This window comes from Macrobrachium rosenbergii, chromosome 16, assembly GCF_040412425.1.
Source record: "Macrobrachium rosenbergii isolate ZJJX-2024 chromosome 16, ASM4041242v1, whole genome shotgun sequence".
Lineage (NCBI taxonomy): Eukaryota > Metazoa > Arthropoda > Malacostraca > Decapoda > Palaemonidae > Macrobrachium > Macrobrachium rosenbergii.
Window position 1 is genome coordinate 62472778 of NC_089756.1, and position 26366 is coordinate 62499143.

General features: G+C 38.2%; 2 protein-coding genes across 2 annotated transcripts in view; both read right to left on the reverse strand.

Annotated features, from left to right (window-relative positions):
* LOC136847477 (von Willebrand factor A domain-containing protein 8-like) overlaps nucleotides 1–26366 on the reverse strand; it is a 608720-nt gene that overhangs the window by 455801 nt on the left and 126553 nt on the right. The window lies entirely within an intron of this gene.
* The window catches only part of LOC136847478 (von Willebrand factor A domain-containing protein 8-like), a 737466-nt gene continuing 736235 nt past the window's right edge, over nucleotides 25136–26366 (reverse strand). The window contains exons 7-8 of the transcript XR_010855764.1: nucleotides 25438–25684; nucleotides 25136–25263 (exon numbers count right to left, since the gene is read on the reverse strand). The gene's annotated coding sequence lies outside the window, so the exon portion shown is untranslated. The remainder of the gene's footprint in view (nucleotides 25264–25437; nucleotides 25685–26366) is intronic.

Consider the following 26366-nt stretch of genomic DNA (forward strand, 5'->3'; position numbering starts at 1 on the left):
CGACAAGTGAACATTTTCCTAAATTTTCCTAAAATAGAAAAAACCTTTGCTGAATTTTGCTAGCACCGAAAGGTATTTCTGTGCTTTCACAGCACCGAAAGATATTTCTGTGCTTCACAGCACCGAAAGATATTTCTGTGCTTCACAGCACCGAAATATATTTCTGTGCTTTCAGAGTGAAAACGTAAGGATATTTTTAAGATAGTGCGAAAAAGAGATACGTTGCTATATTTTTTGATAACTTCACAAAGCAAACAGGGTTAATTCTTCAATAATACTGTACACCAGAGAACTTTATATTTTCCCATAATAAAGGGGAAACATTCCTATATTTCCCGATTACTAAGTTTGATTTCTGAAAGCTTGGTCTGATGACATGAGACTGGAACCGCTAGATAATGCAGTACCCGATAATAACAGTTAATAACGTTCAGGAATTTTCCAGTAACAAAATTAAAGCGTTGCTGTATTTATCAACACAAGACAAAGCGTGAGTTACTGTCTTTTCCGACAAAGTAGTGAGGATGATTTTCTACTTTTCGACTGCAAAGTGAAAACGTTCTCATATTTTCCGGTACTAAACTGAAAACACTTAGTCATTACCTGATAAGAAGCAAAACTGTCTTTGTATTTTTTATAACACATGAAAGCGGAAGAATTACTGTATTTTTCGACAAGTGGAAATGATAAGGCATTTCCCGCAAGCAAACTGAAAACGTTACATTTTTCGATGACAAGAAAGAGAAAGGGTTATATTTTCCAATGGCAAAGTGAAGACATCTCTGAATTCTCAGATACTTGGTGAAAGCTTCGAGTTATGATCCGACAAGAACAAGACAGAGAAAGTCTTTTCTTTCTGAAACACAGAAACGTGAGTGAGCGATTGTATTTCTCTTTGACATAAAGAAAAGTGTTTGATGGGATATCTTCCAATAACACGAAAAGGCGAAAAAGCTACCTATTTTTCTATAAATGACAAACTGTACGTTTGCTTGTTTTTGTTTATTATAATATAAGAAAAATGGTTTAATTTCTGGATACAACGGTAAAGCGCAAAAGTTTGCTTCTTTAACTTGAACAACAAAGCGCAAAAGTTTGCTTCTTTTACTTGAACAACAAAGCAAAAAGTTTGCTTCTTTTACTTGAACAACAAAGCGCAAAAGTTTGCTTCTTTTACTTGAACAACAAAGCGCAAAAGTTTGCTTCTTTTACTTGAACAACAAAGCGCAAAAGTTTGTTTTATTTTCTGACAACACAAGGAGAAAGAGCTTCTTTATTTCTACATAACACGACATTTCTGTACTTTTCATAGCAAGATTTGCAAAAAACGTTGTATATATTATATACAGTAGATATAAAGTATATATATATATATATATATATATATATATATATATATATATATATATATATATATATATATATATATATATATATATATATATATATATATATATATATAATCAGTAAGCTACAAACGTTCTTTGATATCAATTCGCTTACCTCGAAATAATATATTTTCATATATATGTTACCAAAGGGAATTTTTAGTTGATAATAAGTTCGTCGTCCCGTGGGCTCGAACCACTGTAGTCCTGAGTTCTTGTCCTTCGCTGGTTGAGCCCACGGGACGACGAACTTATTATCAACTAAAAATTCCTTCGGTAACATATATAAGAAAATATATTATTTCCGAGGTAGAGCGAATTGATATTAAAGGACGTTTGTAGTTTACTGATTGTATATGAATCACGGTGATGTGATAAAAGTCATATATATATATATATATATATATATATATATATATATATATATATATATATATATATATATATATATATACATACATATATACATATATACTGTATATATATATATATATATGTGTGTGTGTGTGTATGTATGTATATGTGTGTATAATATGTAAAAGTTTATAACAAAGCCAATAACAATATTGGAATTGGGTTAATCTTTATTTCTTTCTTTTCAAATTTTCTAATTAATGTACACGCACATGATTATATAACCCTGACAGTAAGAGCTCGAAAGGATGTTATGGCATTCTGTAAGAGAGAGAGAGAGAGAGAGAGAGAGAGAGAGAGAGAGAGAGAGAGAGAGAGAGAGAGAGAGAGAGAGGCCAGCCGGTCTCGGTATATATCCAATTCTCGTAATGTGTGATCCAATTGTGATAGCCGTATATAAGTCTTGACATAATCATTCCGAAACTAGAATTGACATGAACGACAAAATTATCGCAGAGAAATGAGATTCAACAACACAAAAAGTAATGATTCTGACACATTCTTATTCAATAAATCATGGAAAATAGAGTGAGGGGGACTGGCTTCCAGCATTTCGGATTCTCCAAAATTCTGAGAGAGAGAGAGAGAGAGAGAGAGAGAGAGAGAGAGAGAGAGAGAGAGAGAGACGTGGGGGTTAGTTTTACACAATCTGAGAGAGGGAGAGCGCATGGGAAGGAATCTCACAAATTTAAAGAGATTCTCACACATTCTGAGAGAGCTGTCATAGAGTAGTCACGTACAGTAGATTCCCATTCCACTAAACGGTACTTTTCATGAGTAAAGCAGTGTGGTTTGACTTTGCCAAATCATCGGAAATCAATAAAATGCCAAAGCATTGCATGCAGAAGAGTTGCAGAAATCTATTTGACTGCAAACATTACCATGAAAACTATGTACTGTAAATACAGCAATGCGCACGCATACGTTGGAATCACCAAGATTAAAACAAAAATGACGGGAATTCCAAACTGATTGCCACATCGCTGAAAATAACTACATGATTAGATTTTTACGATGTAATTGGCGAAAATAAGTTACAAATGACAAATAACAACTGGGTAACCAAATTAACAAAGTTACACAAAACGAAAGAAGTACGTGACAGAAATACCAATCTTAAGAGACGGAAATGCTAACAGCTCTATGAGGCGGAAATCACCAGCGTGAGAAGGATGTAAAAATAGCACAAATACACACATACATGAGTAACAAATGAATAGCTTCAGGAGTCAGAAATTTCACATCAAAAATGTAAAAATACAGAAAGCCACAGTTACAAGACCCAGATGTAACAGAAAGTAACAACAGCAAAAACAGAATTAACCGCTTCCACTGCCATTGACAGCAAAGCTATTATTATTATTATTATTATTAATATAATTATTATTCGGCAGGTGAACCCAATCCATACGGATGAAGCCCACACGGACTTGAAATTCAAGCTTCCAAAGAATATGGTGTTAATTGAAAGAAATAACAGAGGGTAATTGGAAATACAGAAAGAAGAGATCAGTTATTAGAAAAAAATTAATAAATAGATAGATAAATATGTAAGTAAATTATTAAAATACAAGGAAAATTGTATTAGGGTAGCAATGCATTGCATCTTCACTTGAACTTCCGAAGTTCAAATTGCACGACATCCTCAGGGAGACTGTTCCACAGTCCAACGGTGTGAGGAACAAAGAACATCTGGAACTGAGAAGTTCCACTGCGATGCACATTTACTGCACATTGGTATTGTTGTTCTGCGAATCTGGTTGCTCTCGGCAGGAAAAGTCGATCAGTTGTGAATGTGAAAGATCTCTATTAAAATACAACTTAGGAAAAATTGACCAGCAAGAAGCCATCCGTCGATGGTCCAAGTATTATTAAATGATAATAATAGGAAACAGAAAACTAAATCCACGAACCACTCTATCTAAAAGAGACAAATCTCTAGCAGAAGCAGACTTCCACAGCCGAGAACAGTATTCTAGTAATGGAAGGACAAATTATCTAACGCAGGTTGCATTGATTTTGTCACTGTTATAAGTATATAAGGCCTTACGTACATTACCTAACTTTCGTGCTGCATTTACTACAACTATCATTAGATGTTTCTCAAAAGTAAGATGCGAGTCAAACGTTACACCTAGACTCTTTCAGCAGAGTCCCATCCACCCGAAGGGGAAAATATGTACGACTACACCATTCACTAATCCGATCCATGTCACAACTGAGACTAAGGGCAGATTCATTTCTCATAATTGGAGACTTTACTAAACCCACAGGTATTGCATCATCGGCATACTGGACAATCATTTTTTCCAGGACAAAAACCTCTAAAAATAACGGTGGGCCAAGAACATAACCCTGTGGAACTCCAGAAACAATTGGTCTTGGTTCGCTAAAGACCCCATGAACAGCAACTCCCTGCTGCCTGCCTGTACTGAGATCTTGCAGTAAACCTAACATATCCACCCACTCCAACAATCTGAAGTTATAAAGTGCCTTGTGATATATCCAAAAGAGCATCTCAGGTACCTAACTGCTTCCCATATGCATATTGACTATTAGCTAACTAAATCAGCAACTAAATCCAAAATGATTACAGAGAAAGAAAAACCACAGTTTAAAAGAACCGGAAATGCACACAGATTAAACAAGATATCTCCGTTCCTAATAAATAACTACATAGAACTGAGACGGACATGGGAGTCAAAGCGAACACATCTCTCGCTCATTATACAAGATTTTCGTCTCATCGTTCAATGTTAATCCTCTTAGTTGGCCATTCCCGCTTTACCTTCTCGCGAGGACAGACCAAACTTTGGGAATTTGGGAAGACATGAGGATAATGTTACTCAAGAGGAAAAGCACTGACTTGCTGTTCGTCAAAACGGTGATCTACACACACACACACACACACACATACATAGATACATACATACATACATACATATATATATATATATATATATATATATATATATATATATATATATATATATATACATACACACACACACACACACACACATACATATATATATATATATATATATATATATATATATATATATATATATATATATATATATATATATATATATATGATGATTATTATCACTTTTGTACGTGATTCATTTATCACACATTACCACAGGTGAAAAATAAGAACTCCCAGACAATACTAAAGGGGTGTGTATATAAAATTCCGTGTAAGTCTTGTGACAACTTTTTATTGGCCAAACCGGGAAAGCACTGGAAAAGAATTGAACAACATAAGAAATGTGTGAGGTATGCACAAGGGAACAGTGGTATATTTTAGATGTTAGTGAGAACAATCATGCTATCAACTGGGAAGGGGCAAAAGGATTGTATATTCTAATAATGCACTGGAAAGGAACATCATTGAATCTAGCTTTATAGTTACAACCATAATATGAATATCATCAAGGGATGTATAAACTTGATCCTTTAATATCAAAAGAAATTTGTAAATTGTTTAAACTTTAATAGGCAGTAGAGATGTATGAAAATAGGACTATCATATTTGTAAACACAGTACGAGGGTAGTAATGTTAATGAGTTTCCAAACTCTATCCATGACACCTGTCAGGTGTGGATCTGAGGTGGGGTATGGTCTGTTTATCAGCAATGTCCCCAGAGAGTCTATTGTGATTTTTAGCCAAATGAGTTTTAAAGGCCACTCCTACCTCGACACCGGCCTGAGTGGGGATATGGAGTCTAACGGTTGTGTATGTGTTTACTGTTCTTGTAGTATATATATTTGTGACTTCTCACACTCTGTATCAGTCCTTCGTCAAAGGTTTGAAATAAAGTCGAAAACCGGTCAGGACCTACACCTGTTTCTTATTTTTCACCTGTGGTAATGTGTGATATATATATATATATATATATATATATATATATATATATATATATATATATATATACCTCAGAGGGAACTGAAAAAAATATTTGAGCTAGTACTTTTTGTAGCACTCAAGTTTTTTTATTTCCCATCTATATACATGTTTTATGTTTATCACGTGTTAGTTGTCACGATATATATATATATATATATATATATATATATATATATATATATATATATATATATATATATATATATAGAATATATAAATATATATGTGTGTGTGTGCGTGTGTGTGTGTGTGTGTGTACACATTCTACTAGATTTTCTCACATGTGACGTGTTTATATTCATAAATATTATGCCACAAATGTCGTTTAATATCAAACTTCCTATGCCTCAGGAATAACATAAACCTTGGGGAATTATAAGTGAGAAGTGCTTCATCACCAGTGGAAGTCCAACCGTCGACAGTTCGAATCACACAGTGTGTAAGTTATTTCTGAGGTATAGTGACTTTGATGTTAAACAAATTTTGAGGCCTATATTTGTGAATACACACACACACACACATAAACATATATATATATATATATATATATATATATATATATATATATATATATATATATATATATATATATATATATATATATATATATATATATATATATACATAATTATATTTATGCTTTTACCTGGGAAGGACTGTAAATCCTGAGCAGGGTAGTTACTTTTATGATCTAACTAAAGAAAGAACTTACTTACCATGAAAATTTACGTATCTGACTAAAATTGTGGGGTCAAGTAAAACCATAAGAAGAAAACAATGAGCTGAAGGCTTTACTCAAAATCCAGATAAAACGCTTAGGTTCACTTAAAATCACATATATTTACATTAATACAAAATCAGAAGAATGGGGAGTAAATTAGACAGGGAAACTGAGTCTGCCGAAGAGCTAAATTACGATAACTAAAGTATAACTGCAGATGCCGGGGGAATCCAATTGAACTGCACCGTAGATTAGGTTTCTGTGATTAGAGCCATGGCACACAAGCAAAATCGGAATGGGGAGATTCCACTGCAAGCAACTCCATCTGCAATCGAGAACACATGCGGTTACGTGACGGAAAATTAGTGTAATCAAAGGAAAAATCGAGTGGTGCACGGAAGGCGCCAATAAGTCTCGATTTAAACACTGGTAAACACTTACGAATTTACATTAATGCACTGCAAAATGAAGGTCAGGTCTATGGGGAAAATTGCACTTGGAGATCGAAAAGTAAATCAGTAAAAGATAAAAGAATTCATGACTGTTGAAAAACCTCAAATCCGAGCACGGTACCTTATTTTGGAATGTGGGACCTCGTCGTTTTGCCAGATGGGGGGGGCAGGAAGGGTCTTAGCACTTGAAGAATACTTGGGCTAAGAAAAAAGCCACATGTTTCGGATATGGCCATGATGGGGCGGAGGTCAAGGGGACAGTGTTGCTGGATCTGCAGCCAGATAATCTCTGATTTGGTATGGGTCGCGAAGCTCATTTTATGACCTCGCTGGATTATCTTCCCATGTCCTTGGTATTCCATTTTCTAAGAGTGCGCACATGGGTTTTGGCACTCTCCCGTGACTTCATGATTTTCCGGTCAGCCGCATGGTAAGGCATGTAGCAGTTGGTGGCTACGAGGCTTACCAAAACTTTCTCTTTGGGTAAATCCCCATCACCGGTTCATCTGGTGCCTGCAGCAGGGATTTTGTCTCAAAACAGCTTCACACCCAGAAGAGAGGTTTCAAAGCAGTCACGGGATCGAGAGAAAGGATTAACAGTGTCCAGAGAATGACAATAGGAGATTTAAGAAGGGGCAATGTTTTCCATGACCTCCTTGTCAGTCAGCAGTGTGATTAAAAGTTACTGTACTTCTTTTGCAAAGAATGGAGAGCGAGTTGACTTGGGAAGGGTATCCCTTCGTTGCAATATATAGTTATATATATTATTATAAATATTTTATTAGCAGTTTGACCTCTCTTCCTTACTTTAATCAAAACATAAAAAGCTCTCTCTTTGTTAAAGGAATAAGTCATGCCATGTAGGAAGAAGCAAGCGAGCAGGGGTTGTTTTGACCTGATCTCAACTGTCAAAAGGGGTAGGAATTTTAGTTTAAGGGATACCAGACAGGATAGGTTGTGCTAGGACCAACCTTAGCTGGATTGTACCTTAAGCTCACTTTTCTATGACCTTTGTACCAGCAAGTTTTTTGTCATTTTACAGATGCTACCTGCACCCACACCAAGTTGGCTTGTAAGAATATTGTAATTTAGCTAGTTCATTGTCCTTTACATTGGTGCTATGGCAGTGTTCTAATAGGTTGTCATGAAAAATACAACTGAATGTACCATTTGGCTGGGACTGAATATCACGATCATCAGAGGTAGCACATAAATATCCGTAAGCAAATTCAGTAGTTAGGAGTCTGTAGAGAGTAAGTGATTAAAGCTCATATCCCCTTCTAGAGTCAGGTAGATCCTTTGCTAGTTGCATTGCGAGGGCAAAATTTGTTCAGGGAAAAGAGTAAAGTAATCGAGGCAAACAGTTTACTTAGTACAGACCCTCATGCCCAAAAAGGAGTGAAGGCCTTTTTAAGGGGAGGAGCTATTATAAATATTTTATTAGCAGTTCGACCTCTCTTCCTTGCTTTAATCGAAATATAAGAACCTCTTTGTTAAAGTAAGAGGGCATACCATGTAGGAAGAAACAAGCAAGCAGTTGTTTTGACCTGATCCCAACCGTCAAAAGAGGTAGGAATTTTAGTTTAGAGGGATAAATTGACAGGATAGGTTTTCTGGGACCAACCTTAGCTAGATTGTACCTTAAGCTCACTTTTCTATGACCTTTGTAATAGTGAGTTTTTTGTCATTTTACAGATGCTACCTGCACCCACACCAAGTTGGCTAGTGGGAGGAGCCGAGACCATTGGTGACCCAAGCTCCCCAAAGCTTCAAAAATCAGACGCAGAGTAATGCCCGACGGAACCCAACGTGTTTTGGGAAGCCCACTTAACCTTTGTCTCAGCCTCGAATGTGGGGGAAGAATTGCCATCCAACGGACCAAGGATTTTTGATGCAACTGATCACTGCATTATCTATTCCAGCAGTAAGTTTGAAGGTGACAACTACTCCCAGTTCTCTTTCCTTTCAACTTTAACTCTCATTTGCATGCTTCAAGTTTCCCTCTCCTAAACAGTCACTGACTAAGCAAATCCTAGCAAAACCATATCCCATTTATGAAGCCAAATATATTTAGTACAATTATTGTTGCCTAGTGGAATTGCATAAATTATCCTCCATGGTGTTAAAGTAATATTCTTGATCTAAGATTTATCCCTTCCTTTCAATTAATGACAAGTGAGAGAGTTTTTATGATACTGGAATGTTATCTGACACGTCTCTTCCAGAATTGTGCATGCCTTGGACATGGCCATCCCTCTTGTTTGGAGAAGAATTAGCATCCTTGATACCAAGATCCTCAATTCATGCGCTTGCAATTGCCTTATAGACGCATCACAAGAGGCCCTGAGCCACTGCGTTATTCACCCCTTTATGTTGAAATATCTTGTGTCCGAAGTGGAACGAAGCCAGAGCTGTTGTTAGCTCCAATAAGAAATCATTTAATATTTTACTTAGTTGAAACTAGTTGTTTGAGTAATGTTGTTAATTTAGTTCATGTGTTCAGAATAAATCACTATATTCAGTGATCTAGTCTCAACTGGCGATCTGATCTAATTAGGTTAAATTATCTGTCTTATTTAGGTAACTTTCAGCCTTAATTGAGAGGATTACGTGGGTCTTTGGTTAAGCAAGGCAATATAAAGCACAAAAAGTAATAATTAAACTCATCAGCCGAATGACCCATGTAACAATTTATATATTGTAACGACCCGAGTGGGCCGTTATGCAGGTTCTTTAACATACTCAGGACGGGGCTGTCATGACTGACGGCAGAAGCAACAAACAAAGGAGGAGAAAACAACAAAAACAATAAAGTAACCTTAATATTAATTTATTAAGGCAAGTATTTACAAGTGAGTCAGGTCTGGTAAAAAGATAAAAACCATAAATACAAAAAAAAGCCAAAAGGCAGCACTAAACAAAATCAAGTTAAATAAACAATTAACTTCATAAACAAAAAGTAGCTTTAAAAAAAAAGGCAAAAATAAACAACAGCAGGCAGAAAAAAAAATACCAAATATACGTCCTCCATCGGGGCACCAAGACAGCCCTCAGCTGTGCAACAGGGACAAGAACCCACCAACCAGAATACCCCGATGGAGACATCAGGACAGCCTCACGCTGTCATCAAAGATGAGCAGCTCGTGGACACACGACTACTCATGGTCACACTCCACCTCTACGTCGTGCTCCACGCCAGGCGTGCTCCAATTTGCTGCTCAAAACTCGACCAACGTCGACTCCAAAACTGCCTGCTGCTGCTGTCACTGCCGCTACTTTCGCTGCCCTACCAGACCCGACTGACCAAAGAAAAACGGCAGCTCACCGGACGAGAACATCAAAACAAAAAAAACTTGAAGGTAAGGAGGCAGCAATCCACAAAGGGAACGAGGGAAACCAGCAGTTCCCGCAAAACTATCACTTAACGTGACAATATATATATATATATATATATATATATATATATATATATATATATATATATATATATATATATATATATATATATATATATGTATATATATGTATATATATATATATATATATATATATATATATATATATATATATATATATATATATATATATATATATATATATATATATATATATATATATATATATGTATATATATGTATATATATGTATATATATATATATATATATATATATATATATATATATATATATATATATATATATATAACTATATATATATATATATATATATATATATATATATATATATATATATATATATATATATTCTCAGATACATAATGTAACTGAAATATCCAAGATTACCTCTTAATTTCTCGATATCTTCACATCTTGGGATACTCCTTGTCACTACAAAGCATAAGATAAAAAAAGTATTAAATGAAGAAATTCTGACGTCTGTAGAAGGATTCGAACGTCAGAATTTCTTCATTTGATTCTTCATTTGGATCTGGATCTTAGACTTTGCAATGACACATGTATTTAAAATGTGTCAAGAAATCGATAAGTTGAGGGGGGGCAATGTGCTCATCCCAGCTGAACACACACACACATACAATATATATATATATATATATATATATATATATATATATATATATGTGTGTGTGTGTGTGTGTGTGTGTGTGTGTGTGTACACGAACACTTGGGGAACAACAGAGATGATGGTGAGAGGAGAAATTCCCCTTTTCAAGGAGGGAAGTGAAGACATAGAAAGGCTCGACAATCAGCAAGCCCAAGCAGAGCGTCACATCTCTCGATACGGTTTTTGCATGCCACCAAGAGGATTGTGGAAATGTGGTACAAGAAGATGGAGTAAAAGGCAAACACAAATATTATCACCAGAGGATTTAAAGACACTTTTGAGATCACATGAAACGTGTATATATATATATATATATATATATATATATATATATATTATATATATATATATATATATATATATATATATATATATACATACATATATATATATACAAATATATATATACATATATATATATATATATATATATATATATATATATATATATATATATATATATAAGGACCGGAGCTGAGGCTCAAAATATACATCACGAAGGGCAGTAGGGAAAGGCATCCTCGTCATCTACAGTTTATCTTCAATGCCGACGTTTCATGACGAATTCCAAGTCGCATTTTCAAGGCTATAAAATATAATATAATTTGCAAACATCAATAACAAATTAATGCAATGGCAACAGCTCTTTATGTAGTAAAAGTATTTAAAAACAAAACACCTCATTCCAAGACAAGTCAATAATAAGTAAAAGGAGTTCACTAAAATCTTAAAACAACCTACCTATATGAAAGAAAGAACAAGACTAACATAAATAAGTAAAAACAGAGTGAGGAAAACCAGTTGCCCAAACTAGGCTATAAACAATTTCACTGCTCCCCGCTATGGGACAGCGCCAGGTAAAGATTATAGCCGGACTTATTGCCCCACTTGCAAAGTCTATGGGCACTCTGCCCAATGAACAAAATGCCCTAATAATAATAAATCAACTATGCCCGCCCTTGCCTTGGCAGTCACTGATCCAGCATCTTTAGGTCCTTCAGCCTAGGGTCCCATTTATGTGGCACTTTCCCGAGGTAGGTGCCCCGCCAGCCAGGTCAAAGCATTTGATCATTCTGTTGCACAAATGTCCCTCATAAGGGAAGACAAAGTTCCCCGGGGAGCTATCATTGACAGACATAAACTTGTCATGATTGAGGGTATCAATCACTTCAAAATGATACTTCCTACTGTCAAGCTGAGGGTCACGAGACCTCATCGATCTGAAATCTGCAACCTCACAGTTGACAGATACATTCCTGGAGGTTATGACCTCATCCTGGGACAGGACTTCCATCTAAGTTAGAGCAATCCAGGGGTCCAATTTCCCTAAATCATTCATCAGGCACAAGTAAAACTCAAATACCTGATTTTGTTCCATTGCCCATGCCACCTGAGTGCAATGTGCAGTGGCTCCCTCCACCAAGATCGATTCCCGATCCCATGACAGTGCCTGGCCCTGATCCAGTGCCAGTGCCAGGGCCCCAAGTAGATCCCCCTCCAGGAGACCCTACTCTTGATTCACAATCTCTGCCAGTGTCACTTGGGTGCACTGAGCAGTACCACGCTCCATCCGTCCCGAACGACAAGCAAATTCCAAATCAATCATTAGTGCCTGACCCTGCCTTAGTGCCAGTGCCAGAGCACTCCCCTGATCTCCATTCCAGAGATCCCTGTACAGGTCCCCTCTCTTCTCCTGGCTTGGCTCTGCTACCAATGCTGGTAAGGGAGATGGATCCTTCCAACCACAGCAGAAGCTCACCCAAAGGTGCGGCCTTGCAACCCGTGCATGAGCTGGCCATTCTTACCTGCAAGCCTCTCCAGCCCCCCACGACCGCCTGCTCTCTGTCTCAGTCCACCGCAGACACAACAGTGAGTAAGGATTCTGTCATGTCTCAAATGACTGATGAACTCAAGGAACTGTGATGGGTCATGGTAGAGCTTGCAAAGAAGGTCCCTGCATCAGCCGCCAAAGAGGCCGACAGAGGCAGCACTCAGTTACCCTCCCCGGGGCTCGGTTCCACCGATTCCCCGACCGAGACAACCCATCATAGTAAGAGAAGTCCGTGGAGGAAATACCACAGGCGTGGGTAATTCCAGGTAGCTTGAAGAGAGCCCCCGAGCTCTCCTGGCACCCATGCCAAAATGGCACAGTGCCATCCCTTTATCCTACAAAGACTTTGGCACCTCTATCCAGACAAGGATGTCAGGGTCCTTCACCTATTTATTTCCTCTATAACTCTATCCCTTATTCTTTTCTTTTAACATTTCCCTTCCTTACTTTTGATTATTACTCACATTCATTTTATGCCTTACCAAGGCCCCCATTTTATGTTAATCCCTTCTGCAAATGCAGAGTGCCATTAACAGATATGCCAACTGTATAAGTCCTATGACTTCCCTTTCTTGCCTACCACAGCATGATGCATTTAAAATACGATATGCCATCGCCATTAGTTATTATTATATGAGAGCCAACTTGGCACAGTGCCATTATCGTAGATGCTGGCAAATGATCCTGCCAGAGGGGTAGCACCCTTTGGCTACCTTTGCGGCCTTCTTGGGCTAGGAAATGATCCTAGCAGTCTTCCATATGCTAAGGAATGTAATTTTGGCATATTTAATCGTCATCTTTATTTTACAACCATTGATTACTCTGAATTTGTCATCTATTCTCTTTGTGAATCTGTAATAAATCTCGAGTCTCAGACTTGCGACCTTGTGTTTAATAACGCCCGAATGGCAATGAGCTGTTGCTCAAGTATCGTGGAACCACCTAACCAAGACCATGTTTACCTTATTGTAATGCCTCTTCGAGGCAGACTAAATGCATGTGGGCAAAATTCGTAACTGATTATTATTAAGAGTGCAACTATGCCATTACATTGTGAAAATATTCTGATTAACTCTGCCTTATCGTAATAGGAATTTAATGATAAAAATATGTCATTTCTAGCTGCAAATATTTGTTCTGCTTTAACGTAAATGTCACAATGTTGTTTGTCTCTTGAAATTAATTGCTACGCAGAAGGTTAAGTTAAATTATAAGGCACCAAAGGGAAATGAGAGAGAAGTAAAGTAAAGTGTTAAAGTGAGTTTGCTCGCTGGTAATCATTCTCACCCAATCTAGGGTGTGAATGCTAACTTGGTTGGGGAGATGCAACGAATGGGATCTCTTTTCTTGCAACCTCACCTGTTTTTACACTTCCAACATAACTGAGAAGGGAATAAAAAATTACTTAATTACTAGAACTGTAGGTTTCCATTTGCCCCTTCAAAAATTCTCTCCTTCATTCCCCAAAATGGTTAAGCCTAACTCCCTCTCTCTCTCTCTGTTCAAAGTGACTGCTTTTAGGCCTAATTCCAGCTGACCATCAGACCTGCTCTGCATCCAGCAAGGCAAGGGAGGAACCAAAGGAGAAAGTTGCCCCCCCCCCTCATTCTGAACCCTCCATGTGGGTTGACTGACACCATGCGGTTGTCATTATAGAAAATGTGTCGAAGATTGACCTTTGCATCACCTATGTGAAATGCCAGAGTAATTCCCGAGGGTTATTTATAGACGCTGCAAGAGAAATCGAGAGAGACAGCGCTGGACATCACCCGAGGACAGATGTCCTGACCTTGCTGTCCTGTTGAACCTTTGAACACGTGTTCGACCCCAGGGCTCGAACCACTATACTTTGTAGTGGTATTTTAATTCCCTCCTTCATCACCAGCACCTAATCAATGAGGACACCATCATCTTGATGAAGGTAATGTGCCGGAGTAAGGTCCTTTTAGCCAGTCACGATTCCTGTTATTCCTCTGCCTGATCTTTCTTTTATTTTCCATTGTGCAATCACCTTCAGTAATTTGTGTTGGAGCATTCAGCGTTAATGTAATTATGCATTAGTGTTGAATTGAGTTATTTGGCATCATCTGTGCATTCCTCAGTTTCCCTTTGACCATCTTATTATTATCACAAGTAACCGTCTTGCATGTATTTGCAGATAGGCCTTGACAGTGGAATCTCTCGGCTCCATCTATGTGCAGTCCCCCTTCTATCCCCCATTGCAATGTTCCTGTTATGGAGACATCGGAGTAGAATATTTATTCTGTGTAGGATTCATTATTTTAGTGGGCCCTTATTATTACCTGCCCAATAATTCGTCATTCTTCTGATCTGTGTTTGTAATGAAAATATAATTAGTTAGGAGAACCCTTGAGTTTACATAATTTTCCCTCACATGAAGGTCTTAAGCCATAGATTTTCCTTGCTTTGTCTGTGAATTGTCCTGTTATTGAGTCAGATGTGTAATAAATAAAAGGAACTCCATGCGTTCATCCGTTGCCACCCAGAATCAAGTAAGTGTCCCAGGACATTCATAACAATATATATATATACACATATATAATATATACATATATATATATATATATATATATATATATATATATATATATATATATATATATATATATATGTATATATATACATAAACTTACATACATACATACATACATACATACATATATATATATATATATATATATATTTATACATACATACATACTCACACACAGCACATTATATATATGTGTGTGTGTGTATATATATATATATATATATATATATATATATATATATATATATATATATATATATATATGTATGTATACATATGACTGATTGATTGATTTATGATTATTAAATTACTGACGCCGTAATTAAACTAAATAGGAAACTAAAAAATAAATAGATAAATAAATTTAACACATAAATGTACAGAGTTTAACCCGGGTTTACGTGAATATTTCGAGAAATGAAAGAAAAAGTCATTCTGAGCAGAAAATATTCTATGAAGATATGCATTTGAAGGCTTTGTTTTTCGGTGAGGGTATTTTAAAATAACTGTTCATTATTAACACTGCTCATAGACGTGTGAGGAAGGTTGTCAACAGGAGGCCGGTTTAACCTGAGATGTGGTGGGGGGGGTGGCGCTGAAGTGAATGAGGCAAGTGGATTGCTTGTCTTTTAATTATAATTCTCTTTCTTGAAAGTAATCTAATTTTAATGATTTGCTTACATCGGCATTGTATGGCTCCACATACCAAGTAAGTAGTGCAAATGTTGCTTGACAATATATATATGTGATCATTGAATTCTAGCATGCTCTGTCCCGCTGCCTCGTCACGGAATTGTTGAATGAAGAGTCATGACTAGGCCTATGCCCATGACTAATCTCTGATGAATACTTTTGATGGAGAGGGATAGACTTTTAATAAAACATTTTAAATCTTTGATTAGTGTCTATTGAATAAGCCTACCTTTGAAGAAAGCAAGATTTAATTAGGGTTGCTTTTCTTTTTTATTATAGGTGTCCAGTGAATACCATTGATGGAGAAGGAGAGGGTTATAATGATGCATACATTTTTTTCAGTATCTAAAGAATACATTTGACTGGGAGGCATTTTATTCACATTGACCTAATGGCTCCAGCCTCCTCCCTCTACCTCTATATCCCTGACTACTCCAACACTCCATACACCATCTTACTCACATGAGAGCAGTGCTAATGATAAACGGTTACTTTAAGAACTCACCTCACTGACAAATGAAGCCTTAAAATGCACATCTTTATAAAACGTTTTCTGCCCAAAATTACTTATTCTTTCATTTCCCAAAAATATTTGCAGAAACTTGTATTATACCTGTACAAATATATATATATATATATATATATATATATATATATATATATATATATATATATATATATATATATATATATATATATATATATATATATATATATATATATATATATATATATATATATATATATATATATATATATATATATATATACATATATGTTCATAAATTATATGCATACACACATACTACAGACGTGTACATTTAAAATTTGTTGAGGAGGCCTGCCTCCCTAACAACGATACATAACTGCTCCTTATTACAATCCTCTCCGAGAATCATAGCAAGGATAAAACATCCATCTCTGCAACTTCCCAAGAGAGGAACCTATGTCTTAGATCCCCAAGACTGGGTCATTCGACCAGCAAATGTCTCACAGTTTAGGGCACCATACAGTTGTTTAAAAATGTAGGGTTTTCACCTGACATCAAGAACCCATGAGTTAATCTTGTATGTCCAATTCTTAGCCTGCACAACATCCCTTCTAGTCTCCTTGGCATATATACAGCGTGTAACACTAGTTTATGCAAATATTTTGGGAAATGAAAGAAAAAGTAATTCTGAGCAGAAAATGTTCTATAAAGATATGTATTTTAAGGTTTCGTTTGTTGGTGAGATGAATTTTGAGAAAAAAAAACGTTCACCACTGACACCTGACAGGCAAGCCAGGTTGTTTACGGGAGGTCGGAGTAACCTGGGATGAGGGGAGGGGAATGGAGCGAATGAGGCAAGTGGATTGCTAGTTTTTTCATTATGGTTTTTTCTTACAATTTACTAAACAACGTAATATTACAGTTCTTTTAACTAGTGTTGGGTTTGCAATGAGATGACATTCTATAATGATGTTTATCGTAAGAGAACAGAGAGCTGACTGACTCGCAGTAGTGTTGCAGGTTGCCACTCCTTATCAGTTGGCAGCACATTAACAAAACATATCATACATCCCCCCCCACCACCAAGATTATACGTGGTAAAAATTAAAGGGGGAAATGTCACATTGTAATTATAGAAAAAAATAGAGGAATTAACTAACTTTTCAACATCATAGCTTACAGTTACATATACTGCAATATACAGTAGTACAATGTTCAGTGGCAGTGAAGTAAATACAAGTAAATATATATATATACAAAATATAAGATTCATTCTTGACATAATTGTACATAATGCATGTAAGAAATAATTAATACTAGCATCACAGGAAATCTTTGAGCCACTTGGGTTTACCAGTAGCCCTTCTAGGCCTACTAACAACACTGGGCTCCTGATGTGAGTGTGTGACTGGCTCTAAGGGTGTAGGATTCACGGAGGTGCCAGGCTGGGACACGGGTGTGCTAGGGGGTGGAGCAATGACTCTCATGTGCCATCTGTTCCTTTTTGAGACCCTACTGCTCCCATCAAGCTTAACTGTGTACTGACAGTGGGGCCTGGTTTCTGATATTACACCCGTTCTGTCCCACTGTTTAGTAGCTTGGTTCTGTATGCGTGTATGGGTACCTGGTTTGATGGGTAGCAGTCTCCCGGTGGTGTCAAGGGTACGCATAGTCTCTTGCGATTTTGCCACTTGCAGTTCCCTTTCACGTATTGTTTGTCTCCAGTATTTGTCTACCAACAGGTGTCTTTTAGCTGTGGGTACCCCGTCACGCAGTTGACGACCCATTGCGAGCTGAGATGGGCGTGTTGAGATACTGGAGTATTGCCAGGGCCGTCTTGTCTGACTCGAGGGCACCACCTTCTGATGTATTTTCTCGGAGAAGCCTCTTTGCCGCTTTGACAGCTGCTTCTGCCCTGCCGTTGGACTGGGGTACTGGGCTGACAACAGACAGACCTTGACTCCCCATCTCCTGAAGAAGGCCTCCATCTCTTTGCTGGCTAAGTATGTACCTGTGTCCATCAATATTTCTTCTGGGGCTCCCCAACAAGAAAAATAGGTTCGAAGGTGATTGCTTATTTTGTTAGACGTGGCACCGTTGGGGAAGTGAGCTACTTCTAATCAACCAGTTAGTCTGTCTGCATATACCATGTATATGTTGCCTTCTATCTGAAACATATCTGCGACAACCTGCTGGAAGGGGTATTCTGCAGGGGGCGTGAGCATCATTGCTTCGGGAGGCAGTGGAGGCGCGTGTTCATCACATGAAGTGCATTGAGCATGGAGATGCTGAAGGTCTCCTTCTTTTCCTGGCCAGTACACTGACTGTCTGGCCTTCTAAGCATAGAGTAAAGGCCCTGGTGTCTTGTGTGTAGATTGGTGGCTACCTGCTGACATAAATCTTTGGAGGATAACCAGACGTATGTATCCTTGATCCACAGAATACAGTATGTTACAGTTGCACATGCTACTGCCACTTGAATGTCATCCTCCAAGTCCGCATCAGAGGCTTCATGGGATGATCTCATAGGTGGGTACCTTGAGAGAAAATCCACTGCTGTGTTCCTTTGTCCTTGGGCTGATGATGTCCTTAAGGGCCCTATCACCCAGCAGTTTGACAAGTGGGCGGTGGTCCATGATGATGGTGAGATTAGGGCACCCAAGTAGGAACAATCTGGCCCTCCGAAAGCACCATGTGACTGCATGGGCTTCTCCTTCTATGGGGGCATACCCTGCCTCAGTGGGGGTGAGGTGTCGACTGCCACATAGGGCAAGACGCCAGCCGCCCTTGCAACAAAATGGTCTGTCAGTTGACTGACAGGCACAATACTGCTGGAGGACGACGAAACCAATGCCCTCCTTACTCCAATCCATCATGATTATCGTAGGGTGTCTTGTCGTAATGTGCCAAGCCATCCTTGGATAGTTGACAGATGACCTCCTGTGCCTGCTGGAGTTTGCTGCATAGCTGATTATCCCAACATGTTTTTCCCAGTGGGTTTCCTGAGGAGGTCCCTGAAGGGCTGCATGATGGGTGCCATTGCCAGGAAAGGGGCTAACTGATTCACGAATCCGAACCACAACCTAATATCAGTGATGGAGGACTTCTCTGGTATATAGAAGTTATGAATGGCGTCTAGACGTTCGTCTGCGGGTTTGTATGCCTCCCATACCAAGTGGTATCTGGCAAAGGTAACCTCTCTCTTGCAGAATTTGAACTTCTCAGGTTTGAGTCTGATGCCTGTGGAGGCACAAGTTGACAGGAATTCATACACGTGCCAAAACACCTCTTCAATGCTGTGATTGCATAGCAAAGTGTCGTCGATGCATTTATGCTTTCTGGTGATGTCCTGCAGGGCGTCGCCAAACCTTTTAGTGTAAGCGTCGGAAGCTGAACAATGACTTATGGGTGTTCTATGGTAACAACACCACCCCCATGGGGTAATGAAGGTCGTGAGTGGGCAGCTATCCTCACCCAACTCCACTTGGTGGAAATCTCAATTGGCTTCCACTGTAGTCTTATACTTGTGTATAGGAATGCTTGAAACCATGTCAAAGGGTGCCGGTATATGATGAGTCTCATGAAGACAGTGGGCATTGAGGCATTGGAAATCCACTGTGTGGCGAGGTTGGCCTGCCTTCTTGGCTACCACGGCCATCCTTGCACACCACTCCATTGCATCCCCTGCTGGGACTGGTTCTATAACGCCCTTCCGGACGTCTTCGTCAAGCTGGGCCTTGACCTCCTCTTCCCAGTGCTTAGGGATTGCTGCCGGTGTATGACAGGCATAAGGTGTGGCTTCAGGCAATAAATGTATGTGGTGTTGCTTGCCCTTCATCACAGGTAAAGGTTCCCTGGTTGTGTTATAGGTCGTACATGAAAAAAGACATAACAGCCATTCTTCCAGTCTAACGATGTTCTCCTCTACGGGTGGGATTGGTATAGTGGATGGCTTCGTTGTCTGAGGGGAGTTAGGTTGCGAGACTGCCTCACTAGTGATGTCAGCTGATGCAGTGACATAAAAAAGTTCTTGGCTGTTGGCACAAAGTAAACTTCCTGCTTTGTGCATCACCCACCTATTTCAATGGAGCATGTCGTTGATCCAAGGCATCTCACTCAAAGATTAGCTACGTCCCTCAGACCCGTTCGAGGTTGCAATTCCAGAGATTTTATGTGCAGGCTTGAAAGCACAGTGGGTCCAGCAACACAGATCTGCGCTCCTGTGTCTGCTAAGGCAAATGTGGACACTGACCTCCCCTCCCATGGGAGACAAACCTTGATTGTTGAGTGGGGGGGGAGAGGTGAGTCTCTGCAGTGATCACCATACTCGAGGCAAGCGGCACCTTCTTTGTGCTCCTGCAGCATTTCTGGAAGTGCCCTACCTTTTAGCACCCAGGACATGTCATAACTTTTGCTGGGCACAATGCTCAACCAGGGGAATGACATCCCTGGCAGTTCCAGCATTTCTTCGCATCTGAACTGCAGCTCAACACCGCAACGTCTGGCTCTACGTCTCACTGCCTGGGACATCATCACTTGAAGCGCCGACTGACTTCCTGACTTCCTAGCAATGACACATGGGACACTTTCAATGTCTTGGTGCACAGCTTCAAAAGTACTACACAAAGCCTGACGGGCATCTACACTTTTAAATGTATCACACATTTGAAACACATGCCTTTTTAACACAGGATCACTAAGACCTACCATTATTTTACATAGTAGCATGTATTCGGCTAAACACTCCCACATTTGGGACACTGAAAATCACAATCGGTGGCCTTTTGAGTGCACCTTGAGAAATAATCGCTCACAGACCCCTCACACCCTTGGACGAGAGCAAAAAATTCTGACCACTGCACTGCCAGATTTGAAGACGGTATAACACGATGTTTCCAATGGCATCCAGAGTTGCATCTGGGGTAAGGGCATTCCACTTGGCATCCAAGTACCGAACATCCAGTGCACATTGCAGTGCCGGAACACAGTTGAGCCTAATGTGCAGGACAACATCCTGCGGTGGAAACTTGTTAAGGTGAATCCAACACGTCATCGAACGTCTCCAGGACCTGAATGCTGCTGAGGACATCACAGCATCACATTTCTCTGGGGCAGCAGAGCCAGGGACTTTGCCGGCACGTGATCCAGAACCAGGAAAGGCATCCTGAAGGGAACGGATGGTATGTTGCTGATCTGCAATTAACATCTGTGCCTGCGACACAGTCCGTGACAAGGCCCTGGGCATTGCAGGAGAGGCACGCCTCAGCGTGGCCTGGTGTGATCAACATATCAGGGGCACGACTTAGCTCGAAAACTCACTGTGCCATGTTGGGTTTGCAATGAGATGGCATTCTATAGTGATGTTTATTGTAAGAGAACAGAGAGCTGACTGACTCGCAGTCGCGTTGCAGGTTGTGGCTCCTTATCACTTGGTAGCACATTATCAAAACATATCATACAGCTAGTTAGTCATCTGTGAGCAAACTTCAGGTAATCTAATGTTAATGATTAGCATTAGCGGTACCTTACGGTTTTCGTATCAAGAAAGTATTGTAAATGATGCTTGGCAAGATTTGTGACTGTTGAAATCCTAGTTCGCTCTGTCTTCTGCCTCTTCACGGAATGATTGAATCAGGAGTCAGGACTAGGTCTACGCCTGTGATGAATGAGTGATAGTTATAGTACTCATGATTACAAGGGAAAGCAGGGATGGAGAATACTGTAATTTGAAAAATGTCGGCTTTTTTCCCTCTTTTGATTACTTGATGAATAGGCTACCTCTGATAAGAAGGGAGGAAAGGAGTTTTCAACAATCTTGTTTTTTTTTATTCGATGGAGATGAAGGAGTTTTCATTGAAGCGTTTTCCTCTTTGATCAGTGCCTGATGAAGACTTTTTATGGAGATGGAGAGATTTTAATAATACATTTTACACATTGGAGCAGTGTCTAATTAATAGGCCTATCTTTAATGGAGGGGATAATCAGTTAGGCTTGCTTTTCTTTTCTTTTTTATCAGTGTCCAATGAATATCACTGATGGAGAGAGGGAGAAGGTTTCAGTAAAGCGTGGGTTATCTTCCGCCTTTGTTCAGTATAAGAGAATACTCTTGATTTGGAGGTATTTTAATCACATCGGTCTAATCACTGATTTCTTTTTATATAACAGTGGATTTGGATTTCACAAACATGTAGTCTAAAAATTGTTTAATTAAACTATTGCTGAAGTAAGTTTGGAGCATTTATTATCGTTAGCAAACCAAATTTTCAAAGTGGCCTCCATTGGCGTTGATACATAACGTTGCTTTTTGCAATAAGGAATTCATACTTTTCCTAATAATTTCTGGTTTATTTTTTGTGCTGTGAAACTTCTATTATTCTCTGCTGAAGATCCTGTTTGATGTTAAATTTCTTCTCGTATACTAGTGACTTTGTGTCGTCAGAGATAATAATCCAGTGGTGTTAGGTCTGGTGATCTTGCACGACAATTGTGCGGTCCTCTTCAGCCTATCCACCGTTCAGGAAATTTCCGGTTAAGGTGCTGCCTTACTTGGTTACTAAAATGGGGTGGTGCTCCATCATGTTGGAAAATTAATCGGCGTCGTGTACCTAGAGGAACATCTTCCAGGAGTAAGGAGAGATGATCCATTGAATACTTGGCATACGCATCCCCGTTAATGCGATCTTCGAAGATGTGTGGGCCTGTCAAGCGACCACCAATAATACCACACCAGACATTTACTGAAAATGCATGTTGGAAATTACATTCTACCTTTTCGTAAGGATTTTCGTTTGCCGACCAATGTTCATTGTGGACATTGTGTACCTCAATGTCCAACTCTCTACAGGTAAATGTAGCTTCATCAGTGAATAAAATAAAATTTAATAGCTGAGAATTATCTTGCAAATACCTACAGAAGTCGAGCCACCTGTCAGAATCTCCCTGAGGATGCTGAACTTTGTGGCGATGGTACGGACAAAGGGCTTCACTTCTCAATACTCTCCTCCATGCTTCCATATGCGACACTCTGAGTTAAAATGAAATTCCTTTCGTACTAATGTCGGGGCTGTGATGCACTGTGTCAAGAATCTCTCTTACCTTTCTGTGTTCCTAATCCGTTCTGTTGTTGCAATTATTCACGGAAAAGATTTTTTTCTCACAGAGATGTTGAAAAACAGAGGAGAATGTTCTTAGGCCACGAGATCTTCTATATGGATACTTTCTTCTGTAGTCTTACACAGCAGCATGTGCTCTCCCATTACAAAAATCGTAAATAAACATCATATCCGCATATTCCACATTGCTGAAACAGTAAGGCATTGTCTCCTGTTTCTCGCTCTAAAAATGATTCTGGATTTTGAAACTTATAATCTGGACACAACCCACTCATCTTTGCTTTTGGAAAAGCGAGGCTGTTGAGGCTTCTATCTGAGTGTGACAAGTGAGCAACTGATCAGCCGATTGCTATAATAGCCTTGCTCCATCCCCCGCCCCGTGTTCCAGATTTATCAGACATCCCGTTCACCGTCTCACTCGCCTGAGAGAAGTATGATAACAGGTTACTTTTATATTCATCTCACGGACAAATGAAGCCTTAAAATGCATATCTTCATAAAAAATCTTTTGCTTAGAATGACTTTTTCTTTCATTTCCCGAAATAATTGCATAAACTTGTGTTACACCCTGTGCATGTATGTATAGTGTGTAGTGTGTGTGTGTGTGTGTGTGTGTGTGTGTGTATATATATATATATATATATATATATATATATATATATATATATATATATATATATATATATATATATATATATATATATATATATATATATATATATATATATATATACATACATATATATATATATATATATATATATATATATATATATATACACATATATATAAATATATATATATACATACATATAAATATATATATATATATATATATATATATATATATATATATATATATATATATATATATATATATATATATATATATATGACATTTTTATCCCACCGTGATTTATATATAATCATGAAGCTACAAATGTCACTTAATATCAAATTCACGCTACCTCGGTGATAATTCCCCATCGGGGATATTCCTGAGGTAGCGTGAATTTGATATTATATATATATATATATATATATATATATATATATATATATATATATATATATATATATATATATATATATATATATATATATATATGTGTGTGTGTGTGTGTGTGTGTGTGTGTGTGTGTGTGTGTGTAGCCCAGTAATGAAGTAATTTCACTGCATACCTGTTACTACCAAGTGGAGACGTCCCATCTGTTGGTAGCCTTGGTAGCGGCCGTTCGAAAGCTGCTGGTATCACATCTCAGTACCCACTCTCTCTCTCTCTCTCTCTCTCTCTCTCTCTCTCTCTCTCTCTCTCTCTCTCTCTCTCTCTCTCTCTCAGGTCTACAGCGAAACACGCTTTACTCAAAATAATTTATTTGACAAAATCTAACATAACTAGTAGGCAAGAAATAAGAAATGGATTAAATTGTTTGACAAAATCTAACATAACCAGATTGCAAGAAATAAGAAATGGATTAAAATATAATATTAAAGTTCCCCAAAAACCACTTACATTAGTGTCTTGTACTGCAACTTATAAAGGTCAAAATAAGTCAAAGTCCAGTACATTTCCAATGAGTGCATCTTGATCCTCTTTCTCAGCGAAACATCTGAAGAAGTCAAATGAATTCCTCATTAATTCCCAAAGCATAAAAATAATGATATGGGAATTCTTCCCACGTTACTCATAAAATAGGTATCAACCGTAAATGCTTGGATAAAATAAATATTATGAAAACGGAGAAAAACAATCTACAGTTTGGGAAATTGAATGTGGTTCCTACCTCCAAATAGCAATGTTCACAGTCTTGAATGACAAATCATGAATCACAAGTCTTCACTGAAGACTTAATAATGTTCAGTGTTGGTCTTCCAATGATTTCCTTTTCCCATATCTAATCCATTCACACCTTGGGACTCCGTCCAAAAGACACGCACGTTCCCCACCGGAACCTGGACACTTTTGGCGAACGCACACGCAGTCACATCACCTGATCCCATGTCTCGAGAATCCTGACGCCACCATTTTACCTAATGAGGAAATCCGTCAGATGATAGCTAAACATTCTCTCCAAGATTTTGGGAGAGTTTTCCTCCCCGCTTGTTAATTCAACATTCACTGTGTATTGTAATTCATAACATACTTGTGACCTATAGGCTTTTCATATCATACTTGTGACCTATAGGCTTTTCATATATATATATATATATATATATATATATATATATATATATATATATATATATATATATATATATATATATATATATATGTATGTATATATATGCTTGTGTGTGTACACACACACACACACACACACACATATATATATATATGTGTGTGTGTGTGTGTGTGTGTGTGTGTGTGTAGAATCTACTGGTCGCTTTTTACCAGATACATATGTGATTGTAATAGCCACAGTGCCCTCTTAACTTCTCGAATTCTTCGCGTTTTTGTCGATACACTTGTCACTACAAAGCCTTAAGATCCAAGTGCAAGAAACTGTAGTGGTTGTGATGTCCTGTACCGTGAAATGAACCCACGTCACCATAATCACAGGGAGGTCATGTTGCCGACCTGACCACAAGAAGGATAAAAGTCTATTGCCTCTCGTACATATATATATACCTGTCGTTTTCAGATATATTTATTAGAGCTGGAATAGACCCATCCTCACCATCGTAGCCAAGTGGGCAATAATTTTTATTGCTT